Raw genomic sequence first — 24,513 nt, 5'->3', positions numbered from 1 at the left:
CTATCCGGTGGCATGCCTGGCAACTCTTCTGGAAATACATCCGGATAATCCTTCACCACGGGTACTTCCTCCTGTACAACTCCTGATAAGGAATTCACTTGAGTCCTCTTCGGCATATGCCGGGATACATACTTGATCCTTTTTCCTTCTGGGGTGGTAAGCAAAATCGTCATGCTGGCACAATCGATGTTTCCTCCATACAACGATAGCCAATCCATTCCCAGAATCACATCCAAACCTTGTGATTCCAAAACAATGAGGTCTGAGGGGAAAACATGCCTACCAATGGCCAATGGTATCTGAAAACATCCTTGAGTGGCCATATACTCTGCTCCTGGCGAGGTTACTAACATAGGGGTTTTGAGAACTTGGGTGGACATCTTAAACTTATTCACGAATACCCTTGATATGTATGAATGCGATGCACCAGTATCGAAAAGAACAGTTGCAGTAAATGACTTAACCAAAAACTTACCTATTACTGCATCAGGCTGAGCTTCAACCTCCTCCACGCTCACGTGGTTCACATGTCCCTTGTTGAACGGGTTCGGCTTCTTCCCAGAGCTTCCATTGCCAATTCCATTTTGGGCTTCGGGACAATCAGTAGCGTAATGTCCCGTCTTCTGGCACTTGAAACAAGTGATGTGACTTAGATCTCTCTTGGTTGGGGTAGATGGGTTGGTGCGGTTCTGTCCGTTTCCTCCTCCATTCCCATTACCATTCTTGGAGCCATTATGGTTGTGCGAACAACCTCCTCCATGGGTATGCTGAAACTGTCCTCCCGGCTTCGGGGTAAATCGTGTCTTCTGCTGGGCTCCAGAATTGTACTTCCCTTGTCCATACTTCCTTTTACGGTTTTCAATCTGCTGTTGCTTCCCTTCAATCATGAGAGCTCTATCTACCAGCTCCTGGTAGTTGTTGAAAGTTGCTACCATCAACTGCATACTCAGCTCATCATTCAATCCTTCCAGAAATTTCTCCTGCTTGGCAGCATCTGTAGCAACGTCATCTGGTGCATAACGTGCTAGCTTACTGAAATCCTCCACATACTAGCCTACGGTGCGTCCTCCTTGGCGTACGTTACGAAACTCACGCTTCTTCATAGCCATAGCTCCTGCTGAAACATGAGCTGTATGGAAAGCTTGCTGAAACTGATCCCATGTGACAGTGTCAATAGGATGAGTGGCTGTGTAATTCTCCCACCATGATGCTGCGGGTCCATCAAGCTGATGTGCGGCAAAACGCACTCTTTCCGCATCTGTGCATCCTGCAGTGGTCAACTCCCTTCCAACTTTGCGGAGCCAATCATCTGCAACAATCGGCTCGGTGCTGCTGGAAAACACCGGCGGGTTTAACCTTAAGAAACGGGCTAGGTGGTCAACAGGTGGTGGTGGCGGTGGGTTGTTGTTGTTGTTGCCTTGGTTCTGAACTAACACTTGCATCAGGGCATTCTGTTGCTGAATCAACTGGGTGATCTCTGGCAGAAAAACAAATCCAGGGTCGCGTCTCGGAGGCATCTGATAGGTTTTAGAAAAGATGAGATTTAAGAATAGAATGAGGTCTAGAGAGAAAACACTACCCATATGCTCATGAGACAAATTCAATCAATAACACTCAATCAATCCAAACAAGGCAAAACAATCGATCTAACTAGCGTTACAAAGTGCTTGAGCTATACTACTAAATGGGGGAAAACTACTACTGATATGGCGGTCCACTAAAAATTCTGATCCGTTGAAGACTCCATGATGTCTGCTCCAGCTTCATCAATCCATTCCTCTTCACTTGGTTCCGAGTCGGTGTCGTCAATGATGATGTAGTTATCCGGACAAGTGCATTCGTCGACTTCTGCTTTTGGCACTGGATTTCCCATGAATACTCCAATCTTCTTCTCCAGGTCGTCAATCTTCCCTACTAGTGCGTTGATTTCCTCCAAATAATCTTCGCGTGTAACCTTGAGTTCTTCCTGGAGTTCCTTGATCTTCGTAAATGCCTTCTTTAGTTCTTCCTTGTCCGTGCACATCTGGTTCTCCTGGCGACGAATATGTTGGTTCTGCTCCTGGATGAAAGCTGCAATTGATCCATCCTTCTTGGTCTTGATCATCTCCCATTGCGCGTCTCGACGTCCACAAATTTGGTAAATTGTATCCTTAAGCTCCTGGTGGTAGACTTCTCCAATGCGTCCCATGGCGATATGTGCGGCCATGCTCTTCCCTAAACTCCAAGTTGGTGCTTCGAAAGCCAATCTCATGGGTTCCGTAATTGGCGCAAACGTTCTCCCTGGAATGATAACTTGAATCTTCCAGCTCTCCTCTTCAGGTAATGTGGCGTTGTAGGTTCCGGTGACGCTTGGTATTCCTATGTTCAAGTACTTGGTGACTTCCTTCAAATGTCGTCCAAACGGCGTGTCTTCATCTGGTTGCATGAACTTGCTCCTTGCATTCGCCATTCCTAAAAGAGTAGAAAGTGGAGAGGAGTCAGAAATGAGAAGAGAGAAGTTTTCTAGGGCTTAAGCTTAGTGGTCGTGTCCTATAGTCAGCGTGTGCTCTGATACCAACTTTGTAGCGACCAGACCTCAAATGGCCTGTGCTGCTGTGCACCAGTGTCATCCCTGGATCAGTAATGCTGACACGCACAGTACAAATGGAGGATTTATAACAGAGTAGCAATCACACACTTATTACATCGAATATCTCCAAAGAGATTAAGTATGATAAACATGGCTTAAGGCCATCTAATAACGATAACAGCGGAAGACTTGGAAGATAAGTGAGTCCATCAACTCCAGCGGCATCACTGAGTATAAGACCACGACCTAAGGCACCTTACTCGTCGTCTGAAAAGTCTGCAACATGAAACGTTGCAGCCCGAAAATGGGTCAGCACATAGAATATGCTGGCAAAGTGACACACAGAGAGCAATGAACAATGATAAGGCTATACTATATGCATATATGGCTGGTGGAAAGGCTCTATGGTTACAATTTTGCGAAAAGCCAATTTTATCCTACTACAAAAGGAATAAATTTTATTTAACTATCATGGTGGTTGAAACATTGAGAAGGTACCTCCAACTCAATCCCAATTAAGTGTCATCATTAACCCAACAAAATTAATTATAAGTATCACGGTGATGAGATTCAAATGATAATCCAAGTACTAGATACTCAAGTTGTCCATAACCGGGGACACGGCTAATCATGATTAGTTTGTACACTCTGCAGAGGTTTGTGCACTTTTCCCCACAAGACTCGATCGCCTCCGCTTGATTCTCGCACTGCATGATGTTTGAGAAATGGATGACCGAGACAGAGTCTTTCAGAAACAATCACTCTCTACTCTGGATGGACCGGTACACCTACTTTCCCCTACATCTGCTAGTCCACCTCTTCAAGAGATCCTGTAACCTACTCAGCTATGCTAGAGCCCATAATAGCTTGTGCCTGCACACGGAAGTTTCTAGCATGAATAATCTTATGATCCCTTTGAGCCTGGGTGGCGGACCTTATACACACAGGCAACACTGGGTTCTCCAGGTGCCTCAATCCACCCAGATGTGAGTTTTAGTTGCCACCTTAAGTTGAACCATTAATAAACATCTCACATCTGTCATGAATATCTCTCAAACCCAATCCACGTCTACGAGCATAGCATGGCAATAATAATAGCAGCGTAGAAGTAACTCCCAAGGGTTTGAATAGAAAATAGGTAATAGGTACTACCTCAACTACTTCCCAATACCCACAATTTATTAGATCCTAATCATGCAATGTGTTTGAGGAAAACAGATCTAATGCAATAAAACTGGGTATGAACGGGGTATGATCAAAGTGTTACTTGCCTTGCTGATGATCCGCAAAACCTAGCGATTCGAAGTAACAAGCGGCACACTCCGGGTACTCTATCGCAAACAAACAAGCCTACAATCAGTACTCATCTAATGCACAGGTAAAACTCGAATGAAAGATCCAACCAGAAAGTTCAACTTAAGAACTCCGGTTTGCAAAAAGAATCAACTCGAAAGAAGCAACGAAAGTCAAACGGCGAAAGAAAGAAACTTCGTTTGCTAATCTGGATCTAGGTCAAATTTTGCTGTAGCAAAAACTTGTTTGAGTAGATTAATCGGAAAGAGAATTTCGAGACGAAACTCTAGGCGTTTGAATCGCCTGATTCCGATAAACGAGCGAGAAGTTAAACAGATTCGAAAATTCGATCAGAAATCGAATCTGAGAAAATAACGAGAAAATCTGTCGAAAAAGAAAAACGGACGAACGATTAAATAACGGACGTTCGTTAACAGAGAAAAACCGACGAACGCGTTCGTTAAAACAAACGGTTCGGTGAACGCTCGTAGAATAAGAAAACCGAAAAAAACGATCTAGGGTTTTTTTTTAAACAAAAGGTTTTTCTTCAGAAAACCGGTCAACACGAGATGGGCAGTACCTCGACGGGCTTCTCCGGCGAGGGGCTCCGGCGGGGCTCCGGGCTCGGCGCGAGGGGCGGCGGGGTGCGGGCTCAGGGGAGGCTGCTCCGGCGGCGAGGGGGCGGGCTCCGGCTCCGGCGGCGAGGCAAAAGGCGGCGGCGGCAGCGGGCTAGATGCGGCGGCGGCGGCGGGCTCCTCCGGCGGCGGTGGTGACGAAAACGGAGGGGGGGTATTTATGAGGGGGGTGCGGGCGGCTTGGGGAAGGGGCTACCGAGGCGGCGGCGGCGTCGTGGCGCTCCCGGACTCCGGCGGCGTCGTGGGGAGGAAGGAGAGCGCGGGCGGGCCGGCCGGCGTTCGGCTGGGCTTCGGCCCAGTCGGACGTCGCGCGTTTTTTTTTTAAATAAGTTCCGCGGACAATATTGCGTAGAAAAATAAATAAAAATCAGAAAAATACGAAATAAATTTTCCCCGTTTAGTTAGAAAATCTAGAATAGGGTGAACATTTTTAAAATCAAAAATAAATATTTTGAAAACATGCATATTTTTAAATGCAATAAAAAATTGCAAATAAAATCCAATAAATTCCAAATAATGATTTTAACATTTTTCCTCCAGTATTTCAATATTTTGGAGAAGTCATATTTTCTCATCTCGTTTATTTATAAATTGAAATATTTTTCCGGAGAGAAAAATAATTAAAACCACAATCCTCGTTTGAAAATCAAATTTGAAAATTCAAGAAAATCTCCAACTCTCTCCGAGGGTCCTTGAGTTGCGTAGGATTTATCGAGGATTTGTCAAAATGCAATAAAACATGATATGCAATGATGATCTATGTATAACATACCAAATTGAAAATTTGGGATGTTACAGTTTCGTAATACATCATCCCGCAACTAACTCATTAGTTACAATGCTTGCAAGGCTTATAGTGATGTGCATTACCGAGTGGGCCCAGAGATACCTCTCCGACAATCGGAGTGATAAATCCTAATCTCGAAATATGCCAACCCAACAAGTACCTTTGGAGACACCTGTAGAGCACCTTTATAATCACCCAGTTACGTTGTGACGTTTGGTAGCACACAAAGTGTTCCTCCGGTAAACGGGAGTTGCATAATCTCATAGTCATAGGAACATGTATAAGTCATGAAGAAAGCAATAGCAACATACTAAATGATCGAGTGCTAAGCTAACGGAATGGGTCAAGTCAATCACATCATTCTCCTAATGATGTGATCCCGTTAATCAAATGACAACTCATGTCTATGGCTAGGAAACATAACCATCTTTGATCAACGAGCTAGTCAAGTAGAGGCATACTAGTGACACTCTATTTGTCTATGTATTCACACAAGTATTATGTTTCCGGTTAATACAATTCTAGCATGAATAATAAACATTTATCATGATATAAGGAAATAAATAATAACTTTATTATTGCCTCTAGGGCATATTTCCTTCAGTCTCCCACTTGCACTAGAGTCAATAATCTAGTTCACATCGCCATGTGATTTAACATCAATAATTCACATCACCATGTGATTAACACCCATAGTTCACATCGTCATGTGACCATCACCCAAAGGGTTTATTGGAGTCAGTAATCTAGTTCACATCGCTATGTGATTAACACCCAAAGAGTACTGAGGTGTGATCATGTTTTGCTTGTGAGATAATTTTAGTCAACGGGTCTGTCACATTCAGATCCGTAAGTATTTTGCAACTTTCTATGTCTACAATGCTCTGCACGGAGCTACTCTAGCTAATTGCTCCCACTTTCAATATGTATCTAGACCGAGACTTAGAGTCATCTAGATTAGTGTCAAAACTTGCATCGACGTAACCCTTTACGACGAACCTTTTGTCACTTCCATAATTGAGAAACATATCCTTATTCCACTAAGGATAATTTTGACCGCTGTCCAGTGATCTACTCCTAGATCACTATTGTACTTCCTTGCCAAAATCAGTGTAGGGTATACAATAGATCTGGTACACAGCATGGCATACTTTATAGAACCTACGGCCGAGGCATAGGGAATGACTTTCATTCTTTTTCTATCTTCTGCCGTGGTCGGGCTTTGAGTCTTACTCAATTTCACACCTTGTAATACAGGCAAGAACTCTTTCTTTGACTGTTCTATTTTGAACTACTTGAAAATCTTGTTAAGGTATGTACTCATTGAAAAAACTTATCAAGCGTCTTGATCTATCTCTATAGATCTTGATGCTCAATATGTAAGTAGCTTCACCGAGGTCTTTCTTTGAAAAACTCCTTTCAAACACTCCTTTATGCTTTGCAGAATAATTCTACATTATTTCCGATCAACAATATGTCATTCACATATACTTATCAGAAATGCTGTAGTACTCCCACTCACTTTCTTGTAAATACAGGCTTTACCGCAAGTCTGTATAAAACTATATCATTTGATCAACTTATCAAAGCGTATATTCCAACTCCGAGATGCTTGCACCAGTCCATGGATGGATCGCTGGAGCTTGCATATTTTGTTAGCACTTTTAGGATTGACAAAACCTTCTAGTTGCATCATATACAACTCTTCTTTAATAAATCCATTAAGGAATGCAGTTTTGTTTATCCATTTGCCATATTTCATAAAATGCGGCAATTGCTAATATGATTCAGACAGACTTAAGCATCGCTGCGAGTGAGAAAATCTCATCGTAGTCAACACCTTGAACTTTGTCAAAAACCTTTTTCGACAAGTCTAGCTTTGTAGATAGTAACAATACTATTAGCGTCCGTCTTCCTCTTGAAGATCCATTTATTTTCTATGGCTTGCCGATCATCGGGCAAGTCAACCAAAGTCCATACTTTGTTCTCATACATGGATCTCATCTCAGATTTCATGGCCTCAAGCCATTTTGCGGAATCTGGGCTCATCATCGCTTCCTCATAGTTCGTAGGTTCATCATGGTCAAGTAACATGACCTCCAGAACTGAATTACCGTACCACTCTGGTGCGGATCTCACTCTGGTTGACCTACGAGGTTCGGTAGTAAATTGATCCGAAGCTTCATGATCATCATCATTAACTTCCTCACTAATTGGTGTAAGCATCACTGGAACTGATTTCAGTGATGAACTACTTTCCAATAAGGGAGCAGATACAATTACCTCATCAAGTTCTACTTTCCTCCCACTCACATCTTTCGAGAGAAATTCCTTCTCTAGAAAGGATCCATTCTTAGCAACGAATGTCTTGCCTTCGGATCTGTGATAGAAGGTGTACCCAACTGTCTCCTTTGGGTATCCTATGAAGACACATTTCTCCGATTTGGGTTTGAGCTTATTAGGATGAAACTTTTTCACATAAGCATCGCAACCCCAAACTTTAAGAAACGACAACTTTGGTTTCTTGCCAAACCACAGTTCATAAGATGTCGTCTCAAGGGATTTAGATGGTACCCTATTTAACGTGAATGTAGCTGTCTCTAATGCATAACCCCAAAACGATAGTGGTAGATCGGTAAGAGACATCATATATTGCACCATATCTAATAAAGTACGGTTACGATGTTCGGACACACCATTACACTGTGGTGTTCCAGGTGGCGTGAGTAGTGAAACTTTTTCACATTGTTTTAACTGAAGGCCAAACTCGTAACTCAAATACTCTTCTCCACGATCAGATCGTAGAAACTTTATTTTCTTGTTACGATGATTTTCCGCTTCACTCTGAAATTATATGAACTTTTCAAATATTTCAGACTTCTGTTTCATTAAGTAGATATACCCATATCTGCTCAAATCATCTGTGAAGGTCAGAAAATAATGATACCTGCTACAAGCCTCAATATTCATCGGACCACATACATCTGTATGTATGATTTCCAACAAATCTGTTGCTCTCTCCATAGTTCCGGAGAACGGCGTTTTAGTCATCTTGCCCATGAGGCACGGTTCGCAAGCATCAAGTGATTCATAATCAAGTGATTCCAAAATCCTATCAGTATGGAGTTTCTTCATGCGCTTTACACCAATATGACCTAAACGGCAGTGCCACAAATAAGTTGCACTATCATTATTAATTTTGCATCTTTTGGCTTCATTATTATGAATATGTGTATCAGTATGATCGAGATCCAACAAACCATTTTATTGGGTGTATGACCATAGAAGGTTTTATTCATGTAAACAGAACAACAATTATTCTCTAATTTAAATGAATAACCGTATTGCAACAAACATGATCAAATCATATTCATGCTCAACGCAAACACCAAATAACACTTATTTAGGTTCAACACTAATCCGGAAAGTATAGGGAGTGTGCGATGATGATCATATCAATCTTGGAACCACTTCCAATACACATCGTCACTTCATCCTTAACTAGTTTATGTTCATGCAACTCCCGTTTCGAGTTACTACTCTTTAGCAACTGAGCCAGTATCAAATACCGAGGGGTTGCTATAAACACTAGTAAAGTACACATCAATAACATGTATATCCAATATACCTTTGTTCACTTTGCCATCCTTCTTATCCACCAAATACTTGGGGTAGTTCCGCTTCCAGTGACCAGTCCCTTTGCAGTAGAAGCACTTAGTCTCAGGCTTAGGTACAGACTTGGGCTTCTTCACTTGAGTAGCAACTTACTTGCCGTTCTTTTTGAAGTTCCCCTTCTATCCCTTTGCCCTTTTCTTGAAACTAGTGGTCTTGTTAACCATCAACACTTGATGCTCTTTCTTGATTTCTACCTTCGTCGATTTCAGCATCACGAAGAGCTTGAGAACTACTTTCGTCATCCCTTACATACTGTAGTTCATCACGAAGTTCTACTAACTTGGTGATGGTGACTAGAGAATTCTGTCAATCACTATTTTATCTGGAAGATTAACTCCCACATGATTCAAGCGATTGTAGTACCCAGACAATCTGAGCACATGCTCACTGCTTGAGCTATTCTCCTCCATCTTTTAGGTATAGAACTTGTTGGAGACTTCATATCTCTCAACTCGGGTATTTGCTTGAAATATTAACTTCAACTCATGGAACATCTCATATGGTCCATGACGTTCAAAACGTCTTTGAAGTCCAGATTCTAAGCCGTTAAGCATGGTGCACTAAACTATCAAGTAGTCATCATATTGAGCTAGTCAAACGTTCATAACGTCTGCATCTGCTCCTGCAATAGGTCTGTCACCTAGCGGTGCATCAAGGACATAATTCTTCTGTGCAGCAATGAGGATAAACCTCAGATCACGGATCCAATCCGCATCATTGCTACTAACATCTTTCAACATAATTTTTCTCTAGGAACATATCAAAATAAACATAGGGAAGCAACAACGCGAGCTATTGATCTACAACATAATTTGCAAAATACTATCAGGACTAAGTTCATGATAAATTTAAGTTCAATTAATCATATTACTTAAAGAACTCCCACTTAGATAGACATCCCTCTAATCTTCTAAGTGATCACGTGATCCATATCAACTAAACCATGTCCGATCATCACGTGAGATGGAGTAGTTTCAATGGTGAACATCACTATGTTGATCATATCTACTATATGATTCACGCTCGACCTTTCGGTCTCCGTGTTCCGAGGCCATATCTGCATATGCTAGGCTCGTCAAGTTTAACCTGAGTATTCTACGTGTGCAACTGTTTTGCACCCGTTGTATTTGAACGTAGAGCCTATCACACCCGATCATCACGTGGTGTCTCAGCACGAAGAACTTTCGCAACAGTGCATACTCAGGGAGAACACTTTTATCTTGAAATTTTAGTGAGAGATCATCTTATAATGCTACCGTCAATCAAAGCAAGATAAGATGCATAAAAGATAAACATCACATGCAATCAATATAAGTGATATGATATGGCCATCATCATCTTGTGCTTGTGATCTCCATCTCCGAAGCACCGCCATGATTACCATCGTCACCGGCGCGATACCTTGATCTCCATCGTAGCATCGTTGTCGTCTCGCCAGCTATTGCTTTTACGAATATCGCTACCGCTTAGTGATAAAGTAAAACAATTACATGGCGATTGCATTTCATACAATAAAGCGACAACCATATGGCTCCTGCCAGTTGCCGATAACTCGGTTACAAAACATGATCATCTCATACAATAAAATATAGCATCATGTCTTGACCATATCACATCACAACATGCCCTGCAAAAACAAGTTAGACGTCCTCTACTTTGTTGTTGCAAGTTTTACGTGGCTGCTACGGGCTTAGCAAGAACCGTTCTTACCTACGCATCAAAACCACAACGATAGTTTTTCAAGTTGGTGCTGTTTTAACCTTCGCAAGGACCGGGCGTAGCCACACTCGGTTCAACTAAAGTGAGAGAGACAGACACCCGCCAGTCACCTTTAAGCAACGAGTGCTCGCAACGGTGAAACCGGTCTCGCGTAAGCGTACACGTAATGTTGGTCCGGGCCGCTTCATCTCACAATACCGCTGAACCAAAGTATGACATGGTGGTAAGCAGTATGACTTATATCGCCCACAACTCACTTGTGTTCTACTCGTGCATAACATCAACGCATAAAACCAGGCTCTGATACCACTGTTGGGGAACATAGTAATTTCAAAAAAATTCTACGCACACGCAAGATCATGGTGATGCATAGCAATGAGAGGGGAGAGTGTTGTCCACGTACCCTCGTAGACCGAAAGCGGAAGTGTTAACACAACGCGGTTGATGTAGTCATACATCTTCACGGTTCGACCGATCAAGTACCGAACGCACGGCACCTCCGAGTTCAGCACACGTTCAGCTCGATGACGTCCCTCGAACTCCGATCGAGCCGAGTGTTGAGGGAGAGTTTCGTCAGCACGACGGCGTGGTGATGATGATGATGTTCTACCGACGCAGGGCTTCGCCTAAGCACCGCTACGATATTATCGAGGTGTAATATGATGGAGGAGGGCACCGCACACGGCTAAGAGATCAATAGATCAATTGTTGTTTCTATGGGGTGCTCCCCTACCCCCGTATATAAAGGAGCAAGGGGGAGGCGGCCGGCCTAGGAGGAGGGCGCGCCAAGGGGGGAGTCCTACTCCCACCGGGAGTAGGACTCCTCCTTTCCTTGTTGGAGTAGGAAAAGGGAAGGGAGAAGGAGAAAGAAGGAAGGGGGTGCCCCCCTCCCTAGTCCAATTCGGACTAGTCCATGGGGAGGGGTGCGGCCACCCTTTGGGGCCTTTTCTCTCCTTTCCCGTATGGCCCATTAAGGCCCAATACGAATTCCCGTAACTCTCCGGTACTCCGAAAAATACCCGAATCACTCGGAACCTTTCCGATGTCCAAATATAGTCGTCCAATATATTGATCTTTACGTCTCGACCAGTTCGAGACTCCTCGTCATGTCCCCGATCTCATCCGGGACTCCAAACTCCTTCAGTACATCAAAACACATAAACTCATAATATAACTGTCATCGTAACGTTAAGCGTGCGGACCCTACGGGTTCGAGAACTATGTAGACATGACCGAGACACCTCTCCGGTCAATAACCAATAGCGGAACCTGGATGCTCATATTGGTTCCCACATATTCTACGAAGATCTTTATCGGTCAAACCGCATAACAACATACGTTGTTCCCTTTGTCATCGGTATGTTACTTGCCCGAGATTCGATCGTCGGTATCTCAATACCTAGTTCAATCTCGTTACCGGCAAGTCTCTTTACTCGTTCTGTAATACATCATCCCGCAACTAACTCATTAGTTACAATGCTTGCAAGGCTTATAGTGATGTGCATTACCGAGTGGGCCCAGAGATACCTCTCCTGAAGGAAATATGCCCTAGAGGCAATAATAAAGTATTATATATTTCCTTATATCATGATAAATGTTTATTATTCATGCTAGAATTGTATTAACCGGAAACATAATACATGTGTGAATACATAGACAAACAGAGTGTCACTAGTATGCCTCTACTTGACTAGCTCGTTAATCAAAGATGGTTATGTTTCCTAGCCATAGACATGAGTTGTCATTTGATTAACGGGATCACCTCATTAGGAGAATGACGTGATTGACATGACCCATTACGTTAGCTTAGCACCCGATCGTTTAGTATGTTGCTATTGCTTTCTTCATGACGTATACATGTTCCTATGACTATGAGATTATGCAACTCCCGTTTGCCGGAGGAACACTTTGTGTGCTACCAAACGTCACAACGTAAATGGGCGATTATAAAGGTGCTCTACAAGTGTCTCCAAAGGTACTTGTTGGGTTGGCGTATTTCGAGATTAGGATTTGTCACTCCGATTGTCGGAGGGGTATCTCTGGGCCCACTCGGTAATGCACATCACTATAAGCCTTGCAAGCATTGTGACTAATGAGTTAGTTGCGGGATGATGTATTACAGAACGAGTAAAGAGACTTGCCGGTAACGAGATTGAACTAGGTATCGAGATACCGACGATCGAATCTCGGGCAAGTAACATACCGATGACAAAGGGAACAACGTATGTTGTTATGCGGTCTGACCGATAAAGATCTTCGTAGAATATGTGGGAGCCAATATGGGCATCCAGGTCCCGCTATTGGTTATTGACCGGAGAGGTGTCTCGGTCATGTCTACATAGTTCTCGAACCCAAAGGGTCCGCACGCTTAAAGTTACGATGACAGTTATATTATGAGTTTATATGTTTTGATGTACCGAAGGTTGTTCGGAGTCCCGGATGTGATCACGGACATGACGAGGAGTCTCAAAATGGTCGAGACATAAAGATTGATATATTGGACGACTATATTCGGACACCGGAAGTGTTCCGGAGAAGTTTCGGATTAAACCGTAGTGCCGGAGGGTTACCGGAACCCCCCGGGGAAGTATTGGGCCTTAGTGGGCCTTGAGGGGAGAGAGAGGGCAGCAGCTAGGAGGTGGCGCGCCCCCTCCCAAGGGGAGTCCTAGTTGGACTAGGAGAGGGGGGCGCAGCCCCCTTTCCCTTTCCCTCTCCCTCTCTTTCCTTCCCCCCTTCTTTTCCTAGTAGGACTAGGAAAGGGGAGTCCTACTCCTACTAGGAGGAGGACTCCCCCTCTCTCCTTGGCGCGCCTAGGGCAGCCGGCCTCCCCCTTGCTCCTTTATATACGGGGGCAGGGGGCACCGCTAGACACACTTGATATACGATATTTTAGCCGTGTGCGGTGCCCCCCTCCACCATATTCACCTCGATAATACTGTTGTGGAGCTTAGGCGAAGCCCTGCGTCGGTGGAACATCATCGTCACCACGCCGTCGTGCTGACGAAACTCTCCCTCAACACTCGGCTGGATCGGAGTTTGAGGGACGTCATCGAGCTGAACGTGTGTAGAACTTGGAGGTGTCGTACGTTCGGTACTTGATCGGTCGGATCGTGAAGACGTACGACTACATCAACCGCGTTGTGATAACGCTTCCGCTGTCGGTCTACGAGGGTACGTGGACAACACTCTCCCCTCTCGTTGCTATGCATCACCATGATCTTGCGTGTGCGTAGGAAATTTTTTGAAATTACTACGTTCCCCAACAGTGGTATCAGAGCCTGGTTTTATGCGTTGATGCTATGCACGAGTAGAACACAAGTGAGTTGTGGGCGATATAAGTCATACTGCTTACCAGCATGTCATACTTTGGTTCAGCGGTATTGTGAGATGAAGCGGCCCGGACCGACATTACGCGTACGCTTACGCGAGACTGGTTTCACCGTTCGGAGCACTCGTTGCTTAAAGGTGACTGGCGGGTGTCTGTCTCTCTCACTTTAGTTGAACCGAGTGTGGCTACGCCCGGTCCTTGCGAAGGTTAAAACAACACCAACTTGACAAACTATCGTTGTGGTTTTGATGCGTAGGTAAGAACGGTTCTTGCTAAGCCCGTAGCAGCCACGTAAAACTTGCAACAACAAAGTAGAGGACGTCTAACTTGTTTCTGCAGGGCATGTTGTGATGTGATATGGTCAAGACATGATGTGATATAATTTATTGTATGAGATGATCATGTTTTGTAACCGAGTTATCGGCAACTGGCAGGAGCCATATGGTTGTCGCTTTATTGTATGAGGTGCAATCACCATGTAATAGTTTTACTTTATCACTAAGCAGTAGCGATAGTCGTAAAAGCAATTAGTTGGCGAGACGACAACGATACTACGATGGAGATCAAGGTGTCGCGCCGGTGACGATGGTGATCATGACAGTGCTTCGGAGATGGGGATCACAAGCACAAGATGATGATGGCCATATCATATCACTTATATTGATTGCATGTGATGTTAATCCTTTATGCATCTTATCTTGCTTTGATTGATGGTAGCATTATAAGATGATCTCTCACTAAAATTTCAAGATAAAAGTGTTCTCCCTGAGTATGCACCGTTGCGAAACTTCTTCGTGCTGAGACACCACGTGATGATCGGGTGTGATAGGCTCTACGTTCAAATACAACGGGTGCAAAACAGTTGCACACGCAGAATACTCAGGTTAAACTTGACGAGCCTAGCATATGCAGATATGGCCTCGGAACACAGAGACCGAAAGGTCGAGCGTGAATCATATAGTAGATATGATCAACATAGTGATGTTCACCATTGAAACTACTCCATCTCACGTGATGATCGGACATGGTTTAGTTGATTTGGATCACGTAATCACTTAGATGATTAGAGGGATATCTATCTAAGTGGGAGTTCTTAAGTAATATGATTAATTGAACTTAAATTTATCATGAACTTAGTACCTGATAGTATCTTGCTTGTCTATGTTAATTGTAGATAAATGGCCCGTGCTGTTGTTCCGTTGAATTTTAATGTGTTCCTTGAGAAAGCTAAGTTGAAAGATGATGGTAGCAATTACACGGACTGGGTCCGTAACTTGAGGATTATCCTCATTGCTGCACAGAAGAATTACGTCCTGGAAGCACCGCTAGGTGCCAGGCCTCCTGCAAGAGCTACGCTAGAAGTTATGAACGTCTGGCAGAGCAAAGCTGATGACTACTCAATAGTTCAGTGTGCCATGCTTTACGGCTTAGAACCGGGTCTTCAACAACGTTTTGAACGTCATGGAGCATATGAGATGTTCCAGGAGTTGAAGTTAATATTTCAAGCAAATGCCCGGATTGAGAGATATGAAGTCTCCAATAAGTTCTATAGCTGCAAGATGGAAGAGAATAGTTCTGTCAGTGAACATATACTCAGAATGTCTGGGTATAATAATCACTTGATTCAACTGGGAGTTCAACTTCCGGATGATTGCGTCATTGACAGAATTCTTCAATCACTGCCACCAAGCTACAAGAGCTTCGTGATGAACTATAACATGCAAGGGATGGATAAGACAATTCCCGAGCTCTTCGCAATGCTAAAGGCAGCGGAGGTAGAAATCAAAAAGGAGCATCAAGTGTTGATGGTCAGTAAAACCACTAGTTTCAAGAAAAAGGGCAAAGGGAAGAAGAAAGGGAACTTCAAGAAGAACAGCAAGCAAGTTGCTCTTCAGGAGAAGAAATCCAAGTCTGGACCTAAGCCTGAAACTGAGTGCTTCTACTGTAAGCAGACGGGTCACTGGAAGCGGAACTGCCCCAAGTATTTGGCGGATAAGAAGGATGGCAAGGTTAACAAAGGTATATGTGATATACATGTTATTGATGTGTACCTTACTAATACTCGTAGTAGCACCTGGGTATTTGATACTGGTTCTGTTGCTAATATTTGCAACTCGAAATAGGGGCTACGGATTAAGCGAAGATTGGCTAAGGATGAGGTGACGATGCGCGTGGGAAATGGTTCCAAAGTCGATGTGATCGCCGTCGGCACGCTACCTCTACATCTACCTTCGGGATTAGTTTTAGACCTAAATAATTGTTATTTGGTGCCAGCGTTGAGCATGAACATTATATCTGGATCTTGTTTAATGCGAGACGGTTATTCATTTAAATCAGAGAATAATGGTTGTTCTATTTATATGAATAATATCTTTTATGGTCATGCACCCTTGAAGAGTGGTCTATTTTTAATGAATCTCGATAGTAGTGATACACATATTCATAATGTCAAAGCCAAAAGATGCAGAGTTGATAATGACAGTGCAACTTATTTGTGGCACTGCCGTTTGGGTCATATCGGTATAAAGCGCATGAAGAAACTCCATACTGATGGAATTTTGGAATCACTTGATTTTGAATCACTTGGTACTTGCGAACCGTGCCTTATGGGCAAGATGACCAAAACACCGTTCTCCGGAACTATGGAGAGAGCAACAGATTTGTTGGAAATCATACATACAGATGTATGTGGTCCGATGAATATTGAGGCTCGTGGCGGATATCGTTATTTTCTCACCTTCACAGATGATTTGAGCAGATATGGGTATATCTAATTAATGAAACATAAGTCTGAAACATTTGAAAAGTTCAAAGAATTTCAGAGTGAAGTTGAAAATCATCGTAACAAGAAAATAAAATTCCTACGATCTGATCGTGGAGGAGAATATTTGAGTTACGAGTTTGGCCTACATTTGAAACAATGCGGAATAGTTTCGCAACTCACGCCACCCGGAACACCACAGCATAATGGTGTGTCCGAACATCATAATCGTACTTTATTAGATATGGTGCGATCTATGATGTCTCTTACTGATTTACCGCTATCGTTTTGGGATTATGCTTTAGAGACGGCTGCATTCACTCTAAATAGGACACCATCGAAATCCATTGAGACGACGCATTTTGAACTATGGTTTGGCAAGAAACCAAAGTTGTCGTATCTTAAAGTTTGGGGTTGTGATGCTTATGTGAAGAAACTTCAACCTGATAAGCTCGAACCTAAATCGGAGAAATGTGTCTTCATAGGATACCCAAAGGAGACTGTTGGGTACACCTTCTATCACAGATCCGAAGGCAAGATATTCGTTGCTAAGAATGGATCCTTTCTAGAGAAGGAGTTTCTCTCGAAAGATGTCAGTGGGAGGAAAGTAGAACTTGATGAGGTAACTGTACCTGCTCCCTTATTGGAAAGTAGATCATCGCAGAAATCAGTTTCTGCGACACCTACACCAATTAGTGAGGAAGTTAATGATAATGATCATGAAACTTCGGATCAATTTATTACTGAACCTCGTAGGTCAACTAGATCAAGATCTGCACCAGAGTGGTACGGCAATCCTATTCTGGAGGTCATGTTACTAGACCATGATGAACCTACGAACTATGAAGAAGCGATGGTGAGCCCAGATTCCGCAAAATGGCTTGAAGCCATGAAATCCGAGATGGGATCCATGTATGAGAACAAAGTATGGACTTTGGTTGACTTGCCCGATGGTCGGCAAGCCATTGAAAATAAATGGATCTTCAAGAAGAAGACTGACGCTGATGGTAATGTTACTGTCTATAAAGCTCGACTTGTTGCGAAAGGTTTTCGACAAGTTCAAGGGATTGACTACGATGAGACCTTCTCACCCGTAGCGATGCTTAAGTCTATCCGAATCATGTTAGCAATTGCCGCATTTTATGATTATGAAATTTGGCAAATGGATGTCAAAACTGCATTCCTGAATGGATTTCTGGAAGAAGAGTTGTATATGATGCAACCGGAAGGTTTTGTCGATCCAAAGGGAGCTAACAAAGTGTGCAAGCTCCAGCGATCCATTTATGGACTGGTGCAAGCCTCTCGGAGTTGGAATAAACGCTTTGATAGTGTGATCAAAGCATTTGGTTTTATACAGACTTTTGGAGAAGCCTGTATTTACAAGAAAGTGAGTGGGAGCTCGATAGCATTTCTGATATTATATGTGGATGACATATTACTGATTGGAAATGATATAGAATTTCTGGATAGCATAAAGGGATACTTGAATAAGAGTTTTTCAATGAAAGACCTCGGTGAAGCTGCATATATATTAGGCATTAAGATCTATAGAGATAGATCAAGACGCTTAATTGGACTTTCACAAAGCACATACCTTGACAAAGTTTTGAAGAAGTTCAAAATGGATCAAGCAAAGAAAGGGTTCTTGCCTGTACTACAAGGTGTGAGATTGAGTAAGACTCAATGCCCGACCACTGCAGAAGATAGAGAGAAGATGAAAGATGTTCCCTATGCTTCAGCCATAGGCTCTATCATGTATGCAATGCTGTGTACCAGACCTGATGTGTCCCTTGCTATAAGTTTAGCAGGGAGGTACCAAAGTAATCCAGGAGTGGATCACTGGACAGCGGTCAAGAACATCCTGAAATACCTGAAAAGGACTAAGGATATGTTTCTCGTTTATGGAGGTGACAAAGAGCTCATCGTAAGGGGTTACGTTGATGCAAGCTTTGACACTGATCCGGACGATTCGAAATCGCAAACCGGATACGTATTTACATTGAACGGTGGAGCTGTCAGTTGGTGCAGTTCTAAGCAAAGTGTCGTGGCGGGATCTACGTGTGAAGCGGAATACATAGCTGCTTCGGAAGCAGCAAATGAAGGAGTCTGGATGAAGGAGTTCATATCCGATCTAGGTGTCATACCTAGTACATCGGGACCAATGAAAATCTTTTGTGACAATACTGGTGCAATTGCCTTAGCAAAGGAATCCAGATTTCACAAGAGAACCAAGCACATCAGAAGACGCTTCAATTCCATCCGGGATTTAGTCCAGGTGGGAGACATAGAAATTTGCAAGATACATACGGATCTGAATGTTGCAGACCCGTTGACTAAGCCTCTTCCACGAGCAAAACATGATCAGCACCAAGACTCCATGGGTGTAAGAATCATTACTATGTAATCTAGATTATTGACTCTAGTGCAAGTGGGAGACTGAAGGAAATATGCCCTAGAGGCAATAATAAAGTATTATATATTTCCTTATATCATGATAAATGTTTATTATTCATGCTAGAATTGTATTAACCGGAAACATAATACATGTGTGAATACATAGACAAACAGAGTGTCACTAGTATGCCTCTACTTGACTAGCTCGTTAATCAAAGATGGTTATGTTTCCTAGCCATAGACATGAGTTGTCATTTGATTAACGGGATCACCTCATTAGGAGAATGACGTGATTGACATGACCCATTACGTTAGCTTAGCACCCGATCGTTTAGTATGTTGCTATTGCTTTCTTCATGACTTATACATGTTCCTATGACTATGAGATTATGCAACTCCCGTTTACCGGAGGAACACTTTGTGTGCTACCAAACGTCACAACGTAAATGGGTGATTATAAAGGTGCTCTACAGGTGTCTCCAAAGGTACTTGTTGGGTTGGCGTATTTCGAGATTAGGATTTGTCACTCCGATTGTCGGAGAGGTATCTCTGGGCCCACTCGGTAATGCACATCACTATAAGCCTTGCAAGCATTGTGACTAATGAGTTAGTTGCGGGATGATGTATTACGGAACGAGTAAAGAGACTTGCCGGTAACGAGATTGAACTAGGTATCGAGATACCGACGATCGAATCTCGGGCAAGTAACATACCGATGACAAAGGGAACAACGTATGTTGTTATGCGGTCTGACCGATAAAGATCTTCGTAGAATATGTGGGAGCCAATATGGGCATCCAGGTCCCGCTATTGGTTATTGACCGGAGAGGTGTCTCGGTCATGTCTACATAGTTCTCGAACCCAAAGGGTCCGCACGCTTAAAGTTACGATGACAGTTATATTATGAGTTTATATGTTTTGATGTACCGAAGGTTGTTCGGAGTCCCGGATGTGATCACGGACATGACGAGGAGTCTCGAAATGGTCGAGACATAAAGATTGATATATTGGACGACTATATTCGGACACCGGAAGTGTTCCGGAGAAGTTTCGGATTAAACCGGAGTGCCGGAGGGTTACCGGAACCCCCCGGGGAAGTATTGGGCCTTAGTGGGCCTTGAGGGGAGAGAGAGGGCAGCAGCCAGGAGGTGGCGCGCCCCTCCCAGGAGGAGTCCTAGTTGGACTAGGAGAGGGGGGCGCAGCCCCCTTTCCCTCTCCCTCTCCCTCTCTTTCCTTCCCCCCTTCTTTTCCTAGTAGGACTAGGAAAGGGGAGTCCTACTCCTACTAGGAGGAGGACTCCCCCTCTCTCCTTGGCGCGCCTAGGGCAGCCGGCCTCCCCCTTGCTCCTTTATATACGGGGGCAGGGGCACCTCTAGACACACTTGATATACGATATTTTAGCCGTGTGCGGTGCCCCCCTCCACCATATTACACCTCGATAATACCGTTGCGGAGCTTAGGCGAAGCCCTGCGTCGGTGGAACATCATCATCGTCACCACGCCGTCGTGCTGACGAAACTCTCCCTCAACACTCGGCTGGATCGGAGTTTGAGGGACGTCATCGAGCTGAACGTGTGTAGAACTTGGAGGTGCCGTACGTTCGGTACTTGATCGGTCGGATCGTGAAGACGTACGACTACATCAACCGCGTTGTGATAACGCTTCCGCTGTCGGTCTACGAGGGTACGTGGACAACACTCTCCCCTCTCGTTGCTATGCATCACCATGATCTTGCGTGTGCGTAGGAAAAAATTTGAAATTACTACGTTCCCCAACATCTCCGATAATCGGAGTGACAAATCCTAATCTCGAAATACGCCAACCCAACAAGTACCTTTGGAGACACCTGTAGAGCACCTTTATAATCACCCAGTTACGTTGTGACGTTTGGTAGCACACAAAGTGTTCCTCCGGTAAATGGGAGTTGCATAATCTCATAGTCATAGGAACATGTATAAGTCATGAAGAAAGTAATAGCAACATACTAAACGATCGAGTGCTAAGCTAACGGAATGGGTCAAGTCAATCACATCATTCTCCTAATGATGTGATCGCGTTAATCAAATGACAACTCATGTCTATGGCTAGGAAACATAACCATCTTTGATCAACGAGCTAGTCAAGTAGAGGCATACTAGTGACACTCTGTTTGTCTATGTATTCACACAAGTATTATGTTTCCGGTTAATACAATTCTAGCATGAATAATAAACATTTATCATGATATAAGGAAATAAATAATAACTTTATTATTGCCTCTAGGGCATATTTCCTTCAATGCTTAAGTCCGTCCGAATCATGTTAGCAATTGCCGCATTTTATGATTATGAAATTTGGCAAATGGATGTCAAAACTGCATTCCTTAATGGATATCTTAAAGAAGAGTTGTATATGATGCAACCAGAAGCTTTTGTTGATCCAAAAGGTGCTAAAAAAGTGTGCAAGCTCCAGCGATCCATTTATGGACTGGTGCAAGCCTCTCGAAGTTGGAATATACATTTTGATAGTGTGATCAAAGCATATGGTTTTATACAGACATGGTCATGATTTATGTAGATTGGACAGTCTATTAAAGCTGCACTCTTCGATCATTAGTGGACAAATTGACTATATATTTCATGCAAATTACTGGTTATATTGGCCCTATTGAAGGAAATATGCCCTAGAGGCAATAATAAAGTTGTTATTTATATTTCCTTATATCATGATAAATGTTTATTATTCATGCTAGAATTGTATTAACCGGAAACTTAGTACATGTGTGAATACATAGACAAACAGGGTGTCACTAGTATGCCTCTACTTGACTAGCTCGTTAATCAAAGATGGTTAAGTTTCCTAACCATAGACATGAGTTGTCATTTGATGAACGGGATCACATCATTAGAGAATGATGTGATTGAATTGACCCATCCGTTAGCTTAGCACTATGAACGTTTAGTTTATTGCTGTTACTTTCTTCATAACTTATACATGTTCCTATGACTATGAGATTATGCAACTCCCGAATACCAGAGGAACACTTAGTGTGCTATCAAATGTCACAACGTAACTGGGTGATTATAAAGATGCTCTACAGGTGTCTCCGATGGTGTTTGTTGAGTTGGCATAGATCGAGATTAGGATTTGTCACTCCGATTGTCGGAGAGGTATCTCTGGGCCCTCTCGGTAATGCATATCACTATAAGCCTTGCAAGCAATGTGACTAATGAGTTAGTTACAGGATGATGCATTACGGAACGATTAAAGAGACTTTCCGGTAACGAGATTGAACTAGGTATGATGATACCGACGATCGAATCTCGGGCAAATAACATACCGATGACAAAGGGAACAACGTATGTTGTTATGCGGTTTGACCGATAAAGATCTTCGTAGAATATGTAGGAACCAATATGAGCATCCAGGTTCCGCTATTGGTTATTGACCGGAGATGAGTCTCGTTCATGTCTACATAGTTCTCGAACCCGTATGGTCCGCACGCTTAATGTTCGATGACGATCGGTATTATGAGTTTATGTGTTTTGATGTACCGAAGGTAGTTCGGAGCCCCGGATGTGATCACGGACATGACGAGGAGTCTCGAAATGGCCGAGACATGAAGATTGATATATTGGAAGGTTTTGTTTGGACACCGGAATGGTTTCGGATGAGTTCGGGCATTTACCGGAGTACTGGGGGGTTACCGAAACCCCCCGGGGGCTTAATGGGCCTACATGGGCTTTAGTGGAAGAGAGAGGAGGCGTCCAAGAGGTGGGGCGCCCCCCCCCCAAGCCCAATCCGAATTGGGAGGGGGCCGGGCCCCCTTTCCTTCCTCCCTTCTTCCCCTTCCTCCCCCTCCTAGTTGGACTAGGAAAAGGGGGAAACCTACTCCTAGTAGGAGTAGGAATCCCCCCTTGGGGGCGCACCATGAGGCCAGCCGGCCCCCTCCTCCCCTCCTTTATATATGGGGGAGGGGCACCCCATAGACACACAAGTTGATTGTTTAGCCGTGTGCGGTGCCCCCCCCCCCTCATATTTCCACTTCGGTCATATCGTTATAGTGCTTAGGCGAAGCCTGCGTCGGTAACTTCATCATCATAGTCATCACGCCGTCGTGCTGATGAAACTCTCCCTCGGCCTCAGCTGGATCAAGAGTACGAGGGACGTCACCGAGCTGAACGTGTGCAGATCGCGGAGGTGTCGTGCGCTCGGTACTTGATCGGTTGGATCGCAAAGATGTTCGACTACATCAACCGCGTTACTTAACGCTTCCGCTTTCGGTCTACGAGGGTACATGGACACACTCTCCCCCTCATTGCTATGCATCACATAGATAGATCTTGCGTGATCGTAGGTAAAATTTTGAAATACTGCGTTCCCCAACACCTATCAGGTTAAATTAGGTCTCGATTTGAATGTACAGTTCAGGCAGCAGCTGCTGGGTTTTTTGTCGTACAAACTATCCTCTTTAGGCAGAGGCATGTGGCCTTCGTCATTCGTCAATAGATTTTTCTTTGGTACCAATATTGTCTAAACAATGCAATCTCTTCTTAGGATGTGCAAATATGAGCCAGATGGAAGGAGAGCGACGATGACATCCCTTGCTTCTTAAGAGTTAGGGATGCATCATTTCCTTCTCCCGTTGTAACGCACGGGCATATGTCCTAGTACATACTCATGGACGAGCAGGAATTAAGCTTGGGGAAGACGTATCTATAATTTTTGATTATTCCATGCTGTTATGGTATCAATTTTGGATGTTCTATATGCAATTATATATCTTTTTTGGAACTAACCTATTAACTTAGTGCCCAGTGTCAGTTGCTGTTTTTTTTCTTGTTTTTGGCTTTTCAAAAAATTTATATCAAACAGAGTCCAAATGGGAAAAAAACATTTGGTTGATTTTTTCTAGACCAAAGGAGAGCCTAGAAGGTTCGGGAGAAGACCTAACAAGCCACGAGGGAGCGACAAGCTCGCTAGGCGCACCTTAGGGGGGCGGCCCCAGGCTTGTCGGCCCCTTGTGGCACGTCCTGACCTAAATCCACCTCTATAAATTCTCAAATATTCCCAATACATCGGAGATCCACTCGAAATGCTTTTTCCGCCGCCGCAAGTTTTTGTTCTTCTGCGATCCCATCTGGAGGCCTTTTCCAGCACTCTGCTGGATGGGGAGTCGATCATGGAGGGGTTCTACATCAACCTTGCCGCCCTTCCCATGATGTGTGAGTAGTTTACCACAGACCTACGGGTTCATAGTTAGTAGCTAGATGGCTTCTTCTCTCCCTTTGATTTTCAATACAATATTCTCATCGATGTTGTTGATGATCTATTTGATGTAATATTCTTTTATGGTGTGTTTGTTGGGATCCG

The sequence above is a fragment of the Triticum aestivum genome, chromosome 2D (assembly GCF_018294505.1).
Source record: "Triticum aestivum cultivar Chinese Spring chromosome 2D, IWGSC CS RefSeq v2.1, whole genome shotgun sequence".
NCBI classification, from domain to species: Eukaryota; Viridiplantae; Streptophyta; class Magnoliopsida; order Poales; family Poaceae; genus Triticum; species Triticum aestivum.
This window is presented reverse-complemented; position numbering follows the sequence as displayed.